We start from the raw sequence: 16,078 nt of genomic DNA on the forward strand, positions 1-16,078 counted from the left end.
GACACAGAGTGCTGATTGGTGCATTTACAAACCTTTAGTTAGACAGAAAAGTTCTCCAGGTCCCCACTAGACCCAGAAGCCCAGCTGGCTTTACCTCTCAATGGTACTCACCAGGGGACTGTGGCATCTAGTCCAGGAACTCTGGCAGCCCAGAGGGAGCTTGCCCCCAGTCAAGCCCAGCAGACACCAGCCGGCCACACCCAATGCAGGGCACGCAGAGCCCCTACCCACCCAGAACCTGCACCAGCCCACGAGTGTCACCTGCAGCCCCTACTCCTGGCAGTGCCTCTCCCTCCACAGCTCCTTGCAAGCAGAGGGAGTCAGCTTGCCTTGGCTAGCCCCAGAGAGGGCTCATAGTGCAGTGGCAGGCTGAAGGGTTCCTCAAGCATGGCCAGAGTGGACCCCGAGGCCAAGGAGGTACCAAGAGTGAGTGAGGGGCCAGGCGTGGTGGCTCAAGCCTGTAATCCCAGCACTTTGGGAGGCCGAGATGGGCAGATCACGATGTCAGAAGATCAAGACCATCCTGGCTAACACAGTGAAACCCCATCTCTACTAAAAAACACAAAAAAATAGCCAGGCGAGGTGGCAGGTGCCTGTAGTCCCAGCTACTCGGGAGGCTGAGGCAGGAGAATGGCATAAACCCAGGAGGCGGAGCTTGCAGTGAGTTGAGATCGGGCCACTGCACTCCAGCCTGGGCAACAAAGCGAGACTCTGTCTCAAAAAAAAAAAAAAAAAAAAAAAAAAAAGAATGAGCGAGGGCTGCTAGCATGTTGTCACTTCTCATTAATAAGAATTGTTTTATAAATCTGGGAGCGCCAGTGTTAGATGCCTATAAATTTGGGATTGTAATATTTTCTTGTTGGACTAATCCTTTATCATTATATAGCATTCTTCTTTGTCTTTTTTTAAGACAAAAAAGGAAACTGACCTTCCTGTTGGATTAATCCTTTTATCATTATATAGTATCCTTCTTTGTCTTTTTTTAAATATTAAAAAGGATACAGACTGTACAGCAACAAAGCTTTGTAGCTTTAAGGTTTGTTTTGTTTGATATAAGAATAGCTACTCCTGCTTGCTTTTAGTTTTCATTTTTGTGCAATATCATTTTCCACCTTTTTACCTTAAGTTTCATGAGTCCTTATGTGTTAGGTGACTCTCTTGAAGACAGCGAATATGTGGTTGGTGGATTTTTATACATTCTGTCATTCTATATTCTTTTACTTGGAGCATTTAGGCCATTTACATTCAATGTTAATGTTAAGATGTGAGGTATTCAATTAATCCTGTTGTTACTTAGACACTGTGTATTTTTCATTGTGTTATTGTTTTATAGGCCCTGTTAGTTTTATGCTTTAAGGAGGTTCTATTTTGCTGTATAGCAAGCTTTTGTTTTAAAATTTAGAACTCCCTTTAGCATTTCTTGTAGTGTTGGTTTGGAAGTGGCAAATTCCCCCAGCACTTGTTTGTCTGAAAAAAGTCAATGTGAAGGAGAGAATTTTAAGAGCTGTGAGACAGAGTATCGGGTAACCTATAAAAAAAAAAAACAAAAAAAAAAACCTGTCAGACTAACAGCTAATTTCTCAGCAAAAACCTTACAAACCAGAGGGATTGGGGTCCTCCTGCTTTTAGCTTGGAACCTTATAAAAGCCAGCCAAGAATTTTGTGTCTATCAAAACTAAGCTTCATAAATGAAAAAGTGATAAAGTATTTTTCAAGCATATTAGTGCATAGTCTGTGGTTTTGTTTTCTTCTATATAGTTGCCTATATACCAAATACTGAATTTTCAGTTCTTTTTATTTTTAACACACACATTTTTCTATTCCATTATAAAATTCTTTTAAATATTTTAATGTCATTTAATTGACTACATCAGTAAAATTTTGCATAATTTACTTTATTTTACAGTATTATATAAATCATGTGTGCCTTTTATGTCCAGATAAAATAATAGATGTAATAATACTACAGAAAAAACTAAATAGATGTCATTCTTGCCTTTATGAAACTTAAAGTGAAGGAAATAGAGATTATAAAATCATACACATATTAATGTTATCATGAAAAGTTGCTGAGACCAGCTCACGGAGACCCTAACTCAGCAGCGCTAGAGGAATTAAAGACACACAAACACAGAAATATAGAGATGTGGAGTGGGAAATCGGGGGTCTCATAGCCTTCAGAGCTGAAAGCCTCAAACAGAGATTTACTCACATATTTATTAACAGCAAGCCAGTGATAAGCATTGTTTCTATAGATTATAGATTAACTAAAAGTATTCTTTATGGGAAACAAAGGGATGGGCCAAAATAAAGGGATGAGTTTGGCTAGCTATCTGCAGCAGGAGCATGTCCTTAAGGCACAGATCTCCCATGCTATTGTTTGTGGTTTAAGAATGCCTTTAAGCAGTTTTCTGCCCTGGGTGGGCCAGGTGTTCCTTGCCCTCATTCCGGTAAACCCACAACCTTCCAGCATGGGCATCATGGCCATCATGAACATGTCACAGTACTGCAGAGATTTTGTTTATGACCAGTTTTGGGACCAGTTTATGGCCAAATTTTGGGGGGTCTGTTCCCAACAAAAAGTTAAAATGTGCTTTGACAGAATTTTAAAAGATGACCACTGAGATTAACAGTTTAGAGCAGGTATCTCTGCAAAAGTGACGCATCGACTAATAAGAAATCCTTAGAAACAATTTCTGTTGTTTTTACTTACTCAGAATTCCTTTCAAATAGCATTATATTCTTTCCCAAATAGCATTATATTTTCTATCAGTGAATTGTGCCTCCCACATTTCATACCTTCTTGGCCCATGGCTGAACATGTGACCCATGCCAAGACAATAATAGTTTCTCTTGGGTGTTTAAACTTTAAACATGTACTCAAAAGGGCAGAAAATGGTCAGACCTATGTTAGTCCAATGGTAGTAAAATGAAGCCTATTAGTTAATTCTTGTTCATCTAACTCTTAAAACTAAGCTTATTTCTGTCCTTCCAGAATTACGAGACAGGTATTGCACTTAATTCTCTGCAACAAGCAAAAATAGGTAATATATTCCCCCTTTTTGCTGAAATTGCACAGAATTTACAATTCTGTGGCTTATGCAACAATCAACCCTAGCTGATACAGTCATTATGGTATAGTAAGAAAAGAAATAAGATACTCACAGATGAAGCTAGGAGTCAACTGGTGTAGGCTTTCAGGGCATAAAGGACTTTTAAATTTCATTCTAATGGAAAGCCATTTAAAAAATTTAAGCAGGAGACTGCATAATCAGAAGTATGCTTTCATAATAAAATAGCTTCGATGTCTGGAGTAACACTCGAGTTTCATTGTCTCACAGCTATGGAAAACAAGGACATGGACACACAAAAAGTGAAGTTGAGAGCAGAAGTTTAACATGCAAAAGAAAGAGAATAGCTCTCTGTTGCAGACAGGTGTCTGGAAAAATTGACTGGTGGTCTGTTGTGAAATGCATGGAGTTTTATAGATAAGATGGTAAGGGGGTAGTGTCTGACTTATATAGGGTGTAAAAAACTGGTTAGACCAGGTGTGTCCTTTGCATAGAACACAAATCTTTGGTAGCTCCCACCCTAATCTTTTATTATGCAGGTGGATTTCTCTGTCTAAGGTGTGTTAATCCTTGTTGAAAGTGAGCTAGGGGGTTGTATGCTAAGCCAACTAAGAGGTCTCTTTCCTTAAAATAAAATCATTTGTAAGAAAAGACCATCCATATAGCATTTCAAAAGGGTTCAGCCCTAACTTTGAAGGGTAAAGCCACAGTAAAGCCTTGGAAAGAATGACCCAAAGAAGGTGTGTTCCTTGGGACAGTTGTATTGCAGGGCTGTTACAGGGTTTGATGAGGCCCTGCATTTTCAGGTTATTATTAATGACTTCTAGCCCTTTCCTAGCATCTGGCTTTAGGGAATATTGTCCTAACTATCGCCTAAAGCTCCCAAAAAACTGGGATCCATAAGGTGAATCTGGACTGGCCTAGTGCTTATAACTTGACCTATTCTTCCATGAATTGCCCACACTTCTGAATTAATATTAGTTTCCACCAGGGGGAAACAAAGAGTTTGTTCTGGGTCTATAAGAATGCTGACCCCATGTGAGTTAAAATATCTCTACCTAATAAAGGAGTGGGATTTTAGGCATGATTAAGAAGATATGTGTAAATAATAGATCTCCCAAACTACAACTAAGCGGTTGAGAAAAATATCAGGTTAGAATCTTTCCTGAGATGAATATCATGGTTATGCTACAGAAAGATGGGAGGCCTGGATTAGAGAGAAGTAAAAAACTGGCTTCAGTGTCCAGAAAGAAATTCATCCTCCTTCCTTCAATTTCCAGAATCACCAGGGTTCCTGAGCAATAATGGCAGTTCGAACCACTGGAGCTGGGGGTCTGATCCCAGGGACTCATCAGTCCTGCTGGACCATTGGTGAAACCAGTTTTGGACATGGTGACCTCCATCTCTGGAGGCAGTTTGATTTTCAGTGGTCACTGCCATGTGCTGGACAGGGTCAAGGTGGCTGCTTCTTGCTCCCTGGGCAATCTTTCTTAAAGTGCCCTGACTTGCCACATTGGTAGCAACTAGCAGATGCACCTCAGGGATCCTGGATCTTGCAAGTGTGTAAAGCAGTTACTACAGCCCCTGTCCTTCTCTGTGTTTCCTCTCTTTCTCCTGGACATCCTCCTGGTTCCTACTATAAAATACCAAGGTGGCCATCCTCAAGAGATTTTCCAAGGTGGTATCTGGTCCTGTAGCCTCCTTCTGTAGTTTCCTTCTAATATTAGGAGCTTCCTGTGTAATAAACATGTCTTTTAAAATTAGCTGTCCCTCAACTGTTTCAGGTGATATGGAGGTATGTTTTATTAATGCTTCTCTCAGCCTTGCCATAAAGGTTGTGGGATTCTCATGTGGATTTTTGTCTGTCATGGACATTTTAGAGTAACTAAGAGGTTTGGCACTAATTCTTCACAGGCCTTCCAATATGCACAATAAAAAGTGTTTCCTTTTCCATATATCTGTGAAGTCATTGGGGTTCTAATGAGGGTTGTCAGGAGTTATTTCCCCTCTTTTTATTGGGAATGGTGTTTTCCCTTTTTTTGTCCTTACCTATTTTCTCTTTTGCTTTTTGGCCTACTAGAAGAAACATATTGCTCATCTTTAATTCCTCTGATGCCGGCAGAGCTGCCTGTTTTTCAGCAGCATTTGAGCTTGGCTTAGGAGCAGCATAACGTCCCTCCACAAGAGGTCAAACACCTGAGATAAATTTTGGAAGGCTTCTATATAGCTATCAGGGTCATCAGAAAATTGGCCTAAGTTTCCATTTATTTGCCTAAGGTCCTGAAATGAGAAGGGAACTTGAACGCTAGTGGCATCACCTTCATTGGGCATTTCCCATATGATTAAGAGCAAAGCTGGAGGAGTGGGAAGTTTTGGATATGGTGGAAGTGGAAGAGCCTATGGTGTGGTTAGAGGGGGACCTGAATAAGGGGAACAGAAGGGGCTAGGACACTAGGTTGCTCCCTCAGATGGTTCTCCTAGAAGTTGCCTTTCTAGTTTTGGAGAATTATTTCCTTTGTGCCTCCCTGATATGACTGCTAAAAGATCTGGGTCAATTGTGCAATGTTTGCAAAGGTCTAGGTTGTTTCACAGGGCAAAGAAAACCTGTACGTAGAAAACCTTGACCCATTTGCTCTCTCATCTACAGAAAAGATCTAATTTTTGGATAGTATTAAAATCAAGGCTTCCCTCCAAAGTCATGTTAGTTCAAGCTAATAAGAAGGGCATACCTTTGTGCAAAAGAAAATTAGCCACTTTTTCTTCAAAGTCCTGGGGTCATAGGAGTCCCAATGCTTCATAATGCACTCCAGTGGAGTACAGGCTGAAGATAGTCTGTTACTCATCTAAAAAGAGAAGTGAGAAAAAGGTATCCCTTTAGTCTCCTTCCTTTCTTTCTTTTTCTTGTTTTGTTTTTCTTTTTTTTTTTTTTTTTCTTTTTTTTTTTTGAGATGGCTCACCCAGGCTGGAGTGCAGTGGCATGGTCTCGACTCACTACAAGCTCTGCCTCTGAGGTTCACACCATTCTCCTGCCTCAGCCTCCCTAGTAGCCTGGACTATAGGCCCCCAGCATCATGCCTGGCTAATTTTTTGTATTTTTAGTAGAGATGAGGTTTCACTGTGTTAGCCAGGATGGTCTGGATCTCCTGACCTCATGATCCGCCTGCCTTGGCCTCCCAAAGTGCTGGGATTACAGGTGTGAGTCACTGCACCTGACCTAGTGTCCTTTCTTTCTTTTGGAATGATCCAGGGTAAAGGAGGTACCAATGGGGGTATCCTTTCAACTGTTTCTTTCCTTGATTCCCTGAGCCCCAGCATCCATTAAAGTGGATGCAGACATCACCCTCAGACATGGATCCCGGGGAACTAAGAAATGGGATTAGTCACACTTGCCAATTCAACTTTAGTCCTCTGTTGGCTATTTCCCTTTGATTTTCTAGACTTCTGTGATCTCTGTGGCTTCCCAATAGATGGCTCTCAGGACAGACTATGTAACAGTTGTATGTGGGCAAGGCCCCTTAATGGAGCGAGAGTACTGGGTTGTGCTCTATATGCTGTTATTATACCCCAGATTAAAGTATATATTCTTAGGCAGTGGTTCTGGTTAGCATCCTTACTACGTGAAATCCCCTTATTATTTAAGTATTGTTCTAGCAGGAAGTAGAATAGGTGCCTTTAAGACATGTAGTGACCAAATGGCAGTTTTTCTGTTGAAGGGAAATTATTGACACAAAATTTGGTTTTGGGAGACATTTTCCTCCTCATTGTTGAGTTTTCCCATTCATGGATGGGGCATAAAGCTTGGTTTATAGTTGAGGGGTGCAAAAAGGGAATAGTATTGGGAAAATACAGTGTTCCAGCAAAGGCCTGACAAGGTATCTGTTGGAGAGGATTCCTATTCCACTGGGTGGCACTGTAGGTCTTGAAATACCGTGTACTTTCCAGACAAAGGATAGAGAAAAAGATGTTCACTGGGTAGGGGAGGGGAGACCCTCTGTTCCTAGAAAAATCACAAAAATGGCAATCCCTTAAGCTATATGCCCAGTTACTGTGGAATTGCTGATCTTGCCTGATATGATTATTTCCTTTAACTGTAAAAATTCTTGCAGCATTGCATACAAAGAGGGGACAGGAGACATGGTGGTCATGGAGAGGAAAGAAAAAAAATTGATGAAAAATCCTTGGAGATTGTGTTGCTGATGCCTAATGAGCAGTAAGAGGCTGGAAGAGTACATCCAGTAGCCTTTGGGTAACATTGTGGTGTAGCCTTGGCCAGGAACTGCCCCTAGATCTCCTCCAGTCCCACAGGACGGCAAGGCTCTTTGTGAAAGTTAATCCGTTCAAAACAGAACCAACATTCCCAGCATCCTGAGGGCACTGGGGGATTTGCTCAGCATTCCACAGCAAGCCTGTCTCCTCACCTGCATCTTGAGAATGGTAGTGAGCACAACTGGCCATGTCTTAACTGGCCATCAGATACCCAGCCTCTTAACTGGCCATCAGATACCCAGTTTTAAGTTTGATTTTACAATTTAAAATTGAGGAGCGAAGACCTCAAAATAAAAGAGATTTGGGGTCCACTGCTATACTTACCCAACACCCATGGTTCCTTATCTTATGGCCGTGTAAAACTAGGATGCAGACACACACAGAGTGAGAATGAGAGTGGAGGTCAAAAGAAAGAGAATAGCTGTCTGCTGCAAAGAGTTGTCCTGGAAAAATGGGTTGCCTGTCTATGGCAAAATACAGAGTTTTAAAGATCAGCTGGTGAGGAGGCAGTGTCTGATTTGAATAGGACATAAAAAACTGGTTAGATCAGGTGTGCCATTTGCATAGAAGGTGAATCTCTGGTAGCCCCATTTTAATCTTTTATTATGCAGGCAGGTTATCTGCCTAAGCTGTGACATGTTGCCCATTTCTATGTGCCTATAAACATGGTAACAAAAGGGAAGATGGAACCTCCATGTTGACTACGTGTGGCCCCCAGGTAGCATTTTTCTCTTGGCATAGTTGCCAGCATTGCCCCATGCAAGCTTCCAGTATGTTTATCTATGTCTGCAGCTCAATTTTTCAGGCTGCTCTTTGTTAGAAAAAAGAAATAATTTTCTGGGCTGCTTTTTATTAGAAGGGAAGCTCTGTCAATGACTCTTTATCCCTCATTATATGCTTAAATAATTTCTTTCTACATAGCTCCTGTATCAATAATATTATTTTGGGTCAGATACGGAGGCTCATGCCTATAATCCCAGCACTTTGGGAGGTTGTGGCAGGTGGATCACCTGAGGTCAGGAATTCAAGACCAGACTGGCCAACATGGTGAAACCCCATCTCTACTAAAAATACAGAATTAGCCAAGCATGGTGGTACATGCCTGTAATCACAGCTACTCAGGAGGCTGAGGCAAGAGAATCACTTGAACCCAGGAGGTGGAGGTTGTGGTGAGCCGAGATCACACCATTGCACTCCAGCCTGGGCAACAAGAGCAAAACTCCATCTCAAAAAAAAAAAAAAGAAAAAAAAAAGAAAAAAAAAAGAGTAAAACTTTACCTCAAAAAGAAAATCACTTTGACTGCAGGGTGGGCAATGCCTTGAAAGACAACAGAGGAGTAGAGTCAAGGAGATCACTTCAGTAGCCATTGTCATATTGGAGAAAAAATATTTTAAGTATTAAAATCTGATAAAAATTGTGGAGTGAGAAAAGCAAACGCCCAAGGAATTATTATACAATTTAGGATACAACAAAGCTATGGGAAAACTAAAAATTGTCAGAATAGTAAGACCATGAAATACTATGCAGCTATAAAAAGAATGAAATTATGTCCTGTGCAGAAACAGGGATGGAACTGGAGACTGTTACACTTAAGATACCAATGCAGAAACTGAAAGCCAAATACCACATGTTCTAACATATACGTGGGAGCTAAACGTTAATACATAGACCCATAGAGGGGAACAACAAACACTTGAACCTATCAGAAGGTGGAAGGTGGGGTAGGATGAGAGAGAAGATCAGAAAAAAATAATGAATGGGTAATAGGCTTAATACCAGGGGAAAAAAATGATCTGTATAACAAACTACCATGACATTAATTTACCTATATAACAGACCTGCACATGTAGTCCTGAAAAGATTAAAGTGAAGTAAAAGAAGAAAAAATAGGAAAGCCAAGCTAAGCACACTGTTACAAAAGCAAAAATATTAGAATATTAAAGCAAAAAGTGTTTCTAACAGGAATATCTCAATGAAAATGTTTTTGATGAAATGTGGCCTAAGATCAAGACAAAATATTTACTGACTTGGCAACGTGAAAGTCATTCCTGACATGAGTGGAGTTGTAGTTGTAGAGGTCATAAAACTTGGTTTGAAAAATAAATCACTGAAAGAATTTCTGTTTCTGGTAAAAAGAAAAACTAGACAACCTAAAAACTATCCTAATTAAAATTACCTAAAATGAATACCTGAGTCCCTAAGAAACTAAGAAAAATCTTTAGAGGTCAGAAATAAAATGGATACCTTAAAACTTAAAGCTCAAAGAAGCTGCCTTAGAGAAGTTATCCTATCTCAATAATGTATGAACTTTGGTTTGAATGTTCCAAACACAAAGATTTCAGGCTTCTTATAAATGAAAGGTTGAAACTGATGAGACCCTGTTCATATGGCTGAGACTTTCAAAGGGGTACACATTCAGCAGAAGGGTAGAACGTTTAACAACAAAAACAAACAAACAAACAAAAAAACACACATGCACAGAAATCACAAACCCAAAACCACGACATTGGGAGACAATAATAAAGCTTGTCCAGTTTGCTCTATACTCTGGAGAGGAGGTACAGAGTGTGCTATAATAATGTAAACAGGTTTGCATTCAAATATATTTTGGGTTTGAATTTACACTATGTGCCTGGTTTGATTAGTCCCAAACATTAAATTAACATAAGGAGTCAGATGGTAGAGTAAACACAAAACCTCAACCCAGGCTGAAACAAATTTACAATCAGACATAAGGAAACACGAAGGGAACCAATCCCTATGATCACAAATTAACAGACACAAACATTTAGACTGCCCTCCGAGGGTCTTACAAAATAACAATGCAAATAAAGATCATAAGATAAGTATTTTCAATGATTAAGCACCTAAGAGGAGGAATTTTAAAATATGAGAAAGAAACAACACTCTATATAAAAGAGAGGAGCCCAGAATATCTTCTTGGGGTAGGCAGAATTCTCAAGAAACCCCCAGTTCCCTATCCCGAGGTAATTCAATAAAACACTGTAAGTGTATGTAAGTTCTGCTGTGAAGGGACTTTGCAGATTGAATTAAGGTTACTGGTCAGCTGACTTTAAAATAAGGATTTTATCCTGCGTTATCTGGGCAGACCCAATGTAATCACATGAGCCTTCAAAAGCAGAAGGGGAAGGTACAAAGCCAGTGGAAGATGTGGCAGAACAGAAAATAAGAGACATGCAGCAGAATGGGAAGTCAGAGAAATTCTAAGTATGAGAAGGATTCAACTCATTTTTGCTGGCTTGAAGATGTAGGGACAAATACAAAGTCCTTATAAAAGCCTCTAGGATATAAAGGTGTCCCCTGTCCTGCAGTTGACAGCCAGTAAGGAATGGTTACCTCAGTTCTATAAATGCAAGAAAGGCAATAGATTCTGCTAACAGCATAAACATGCATGGAAGAAGTTTCTTTCCAGAGTCTTCTGATAAGAGCCCAGCAGGCCAAACCTGATTTCAGCCTTATGTAATGTTTTCTTGTAGAATATTTTCAAGGAGTTTTAGAACTTGGGGCACTCTGAAATTCTCATTTTACTTAGAAATTACTTATGCTTGCTCAGCAATTGTGTATACCTGAGAACTCTTGAGATATAAGAAAGCCTGTGAATTGTTTCTAAATATGATAAACTCATTGTGCTTCCTAAGCTTAACAGTTATTACAACTGATATTCATTTTACAGTGTTTTAAGTGTTTCTTAGTTTTATTATGCAAAGGTTTCCTGCTCCCCAATTTTTGGAGCCTATAAATATTTTTTTCAGGTCCCAAAGAATGTTGTAGGTCCTTAAAACTCTAGTAGGTTCTGAGCCATGTGCTTAAGCTTAAGCCAAGTGAAATATAGAACAATCCTGTGCATGCCTCACTCACATGTAGCAGTGTTATGCCCAGACCGTTTATTCCCCGAAGAAGACCACCAGAGTCCAGAGTCAAAGCTAAGCAGCAAGGATCTTTATTACAGGTTCGAACCTGGAACTCTCCCTCGCTCGTGAAACGAGACGGGCAGGAGAGCTCCCCCACTCAGCTCCGAACAATGTTATATAGTCTAAGAAAAGTGGGCATAGAGTTATTATACAAATCAGATATATGATTGGCTAGTGTTTGAACAAGGCGATTTGGCTAACTATGATTGGTTCCTGCCATTTCTGATATTTTGGTTCAAACTTTTAGGCGGGAGAGCAGGTTTATGGCAGCAAGAGTTTATCTTACTTAAACACGTCTTGTGACCTTGCCTCAGAACTTACAAAATCTCTGGTATGTGCAAAACAAAATCTCTGGTACGTGCAGAAAACCAGGTACTCACAGAACTTACAAAATCTCTGGTATGTGCAAAGATTAGAGAGCAGAACAAGGGTGTAGCAGGTGGGGGGCGGGTACACATCTATCTTTGTGTCCTTTCAGCAGTTGTATATACACTTGCAGTAAAATCAGCCCGGTATCCCCACATATTGACAATTTTAATTTTATTGAATACAGTGCTTTTTGTGTTGTTGACTGGTAATTTTTTTTTTTTTTTTTTTCTTGGAGATAGGGTCTCACTCTGCCTCCCAGGCTGGAGTGCAATGGCATAATCTCGGCTCACTGCAACCTCCACCTCTCAGGTTCAAGTGATTCTCCTGTCTCAGCCTCCCTAGTATCTGGGATTACAGGCATGCACCACCACGCCCAGCTAAGACTGATAATTTTTTAGTGACTAGTGTAGGTGCTACAAAATGAATGCTTAATAAGTGTACTTAATGTAATCAAAAATCCACAACTTCAACTATATGTCATAAATCTCCTTCCTAAAATATTTATTTGAAATTATATTTCTAAAGCCTCTCAAAATTTTTGGATTCTCTTTAACAAAAAAAAACTTGATCTTTATTGTGTTAAAATGTGGTAGAAATAAAATATAAAACCCTACACAAAGTGGAAATCTCTATAAATATTTTACTTCTAGATATGTGTTTCATTAGAAGTTACTTACAGATTTCCTTCTAAGCATTTATAGAATGATATTCAAAATATTCTAGACATTCCATATCCTTAATACAGCAATGGCTTTTTAGTACTCTGAAAATTTTTCTCAAGGCCAGGAAAATTTTTCTTGGTGGTATAGAAATATTAACAGAGTATACTCTAAGACAGTCTTAACATATGTGATGAAACAAAAATTATGCACAGGCCTAGCTGTTATGTGCAGGAAGGGCAGGCAGGCTGATGTTCATAAGCAATTAGGAATGCAAGAAGCAATATTGTTCCAAAGTTCACACGATCCTTCTCAACCCCAGCAGAAATATTAGTTAATTAAAAACAACTCCCTCACCTAGATATGCTGAAGTGGGATTAACAAGATTTAAATGAATAATAACATGAATTATTTCACATGCAAACCTTCATGTGTGATACTCATCCTTGGATAAAAATAATTGAGTCTGAAATTCAAAGGCTTGGATTTAACTCCTCTGTGGAATACTTGTGGGAAAGAGAGTTTCTGTGGTGTCAGATGAGTTGGTCTTCCCTGTGTGAGACACCCATGGGGAGCCATGGGCGGCCTCTCAGGAGAAAAGTCTCCTTATTGCCTTCATGTCTTTATGCCCCGAGAGCATAACCACTCAGCGACATTCCACAGGTTGCTCAGGGAGGTAACACTCCCTTGAGGCAGTGGAGTACAATCAAACATCTTGGCTCCTCCTGAAACCCACTCCCACCCATTTCAGTCCCGATAAGTCAAAGATCTTAAGTAGTTTAGACACATGCCTTTGCTCAAGGAAATTCACAGAAACCGCCTCTGCTATGCATCTTATTGAGTTCTCCTTCACTGATTAATCCTTTTCCTCATCCCTTCCAACCCCTCCCATCTGCCCTAAGAACAAAGATCCTGTAAAGCAATAAATTGGGTGGAGCCCGAGAGCTTTGGGCAGTGAGCAAGCCTCTGATGCTACGGTCCCCTGGACCCGCCTTTTAAATGCTTATTCTGTCTCTAACTCCTTGGTCTCCGCCAAACTGGGGGTACCCACAGGGTGGTGTGGGGCTGGATGGTGTGCGGCTGGTTTCCCCAACAATATTGCTAAACCTACACTTTTCCACCTTAAGATAATAATGCTATGACATCAATTTTTTGGCACATGGATAGTTTTGCTCACCTCTAAACCCAATAAAACCCCCATTCTTACCTAGAGACAGACCCAGTGACCCAGAAAGTCAGATTTCATGTGGCCACTGAAAGAGTACAACTTAAATTTGAGTATAACCAAAAATGCTTAAAACTGAGCATGTTGTGCTTCTATAGAAAACCAATATGCGAAAAAAAAATGTATAAATAGAAAAACAGAGAAAGGGACCGGGAGAATTTGTTTTCTGTAGGTACTGGGATGAAGCTCCCTACCTCTTTCCACTGCTCTTCCACACCACTGCTTTTCCCAGGACAGGAAACTTGGTTTCCAGCTCTTGCACCTCCTCCAGCAATGTCTTTTTTGCAGATGTGCTTGGCCTTGTATTATGAGGAAAAAAACAAAAGAACGTGGTGTAAGAATTTGACGCAGCTGAAAAGAGAGGTTACTCCCATCTTGGGCCATTCCCAAAAGCCCTTTGATAGAGGTTGAGGCTTGAGCAGTGGTGTAGCATGTACAGTGAACATGCATGATGTATGCTCCATCTCCATAGGCTGGAGGCATCCTAAGTGCTGCAGATCAGATCTGGACAATAAATGTCAAGAGTTACCACCACCCCACAAAGAACTAGACATCTGTAGACCTGCTGAGGAGCCCAGTCATTCAAAGACAGGATGGAGTTCACAGAGACTCAAGGTCTGCCTCTGAAGCTTTTCTTGGTAGGATTTGAAAACCCAGAAGATGCTTTAAATCCTCACCCTAGTGAACAGATGCTTGTTCCCTCATCCTTGGCCTGACTGCAGTCAGAGAGCCCAGGAGTTAGCCCATTTTCTCCCTCCATTTTTGGTATGAAAACAGCCACTGGCACAGCAGCCACGGATTTAGGATGGCAGAGTGCATGGTCTGGATGCAAAACCTTTGCCCTGAAATGTGGCATCAACACAAATACAGACTGCAGATTTTTCATCTTCCTCTGGTGATGACTCACCATTAGTGTCCACATATATAGGCTTTGATGAAATACTACCTGTTATGAAATAGCCCTCAGCTAGGACAGCTCACTCTTCTGGAACTGTAGGAAGTGTTTCTAGATCTTTTTTTTCTGATTAAACTTATTAATATCTTACAATGTTCAAATATTTGGCTAATCTCAGGGTTTTTCTAAAATTGAGACTGAATAAAACTAAAATTGAGCTACTATTAAAAAAATCTAGAAGAAGAAAAGACATTTAATAAGATATGGGTTATACAGGAGGAAAAAACTGTAAATAGAATAGGCTCAGGAATTAGCAACATATGAGGGTAAAAATTTTTGCATTGGTTTAATTTCAACATAAACACATGTGAAAATCCTGCTGGGTATCAGAACTTAAAAGACAGAATGAGAACAAAAACTGAGCACATTTGTCTCAAAATAAAAAAGTGCCAGGAGAACATTCTGAAGACGTGGACCATTTCTGTGGAATCACATTCTACCACCACCCACCCTCCACCTTCAATAAAGGAAAGCATGCTACAATAATATGAGTCATCTCCCAATGCTTTGAGTTAATCCATCATAAAGTATTAGCACCGAGACATTGTATATGTGCCTGGCATCCTTTCCCCCAAAGAAAACAAGAGAAAGTCACACAGGCCTTAACACATTATACATTAATTCCATCGACAGTGTCCTGAGACTCAGGATAGATAAAATACTGCAGGTCAAAGCAGAGCTTGTGGAATTTTATTTTAAACAATAGATGAGAAAATGTCTTTTGTTGGAAAAAAGACAGCCAAAAAGGATGTTAAAATATATGCTGTTTATTATGAATTATTTGGGAACTCAAACTTTGCCTTTTATCTTATGAACTTCTGAAGCTAGACTGACAAGGCCACTGAATGTGTGCCCCACCTGCTGTGAGCCATCAGCTTGCACAGGTACCAGGAGAAATAGGAAGCCTGGGCACTTATAATCTACATCTTAGGCCAAGAACAAAGAGAATCTGATCCACTGTGGAAGCTGCTTGTTTCCTCTCATTCAAAACAAGTCCTCAGAGGGCAATGGTCTGAGCATCTCTATGCTCCCAGGCATTGTACGTGGTCTCAGCGGATGAAATTGCATCCATATACGAGAGTTATTCAGCAATTTGTTAATATTTCCACTAGGCTAGCCCCTGTGAGCTAGCCTGGAAACTTTGCTGCTATTGGAGAATACTGCATTGCAATGCTGGGAATGACTTGACTTCTCTTTCTGCATGTAGCACTTGAGTAGAAGGGGTGCTGGTAATTTAAAACAGTGTTCTCAAGCACATTTTATCTCATAAGGCATGAATTAGGGGGAAAAAAAGGTTCTAAAATATTCCCTGTCTGAAATCTACAAGTGAGTGGCCTAAAATTAATATTCATAGATCATCGAGTGAGTTGTTAAGCATTAGCCACTGGCACATCACTTAAGTCTCACCAGGAGCCAGGATTTTGTGTATTCTGCATCACAACTTTGACAAAGTAAGCCCCATTATCTGAAAATGGCTTACCCCCGAGTGGTCCAGGCTTCATCTAATCCAACATCAAGGGGACAGATGACCACAGAAGGGACAAAGTGGGGTTGTGGCTACTGACACATGAGTATGAGACTTGTGACTCTTCAGTCTGCC

General features: G+C 40.3%; 1 pseudogene; it reads right to left on the bottom strand.

Moving 5' to 3' along the window:
• The window catches only part of LOC105467703 (transmembrane protein 161B-like), a 101,049-nt pseudogene that overhangs the window by 11,593 nt on the left and 73,378 nt on the right, over positions 1–16,078 (bottom strand).

Source organism: Macaca nemestrina, chromosome 9, assembly GCF_043159975.1.
Source record: "Macaca nemestrina isolate mMacNem1 chromosome 9, mMacNem.hap1, whole genome shotgun sequence".
NCBI classification, from domain to species: Eukaryota; Metazoa; Chordata; class Mammalia; order Primates; family Cercopithecidae; genus Macaca; species Macaca nemestrina.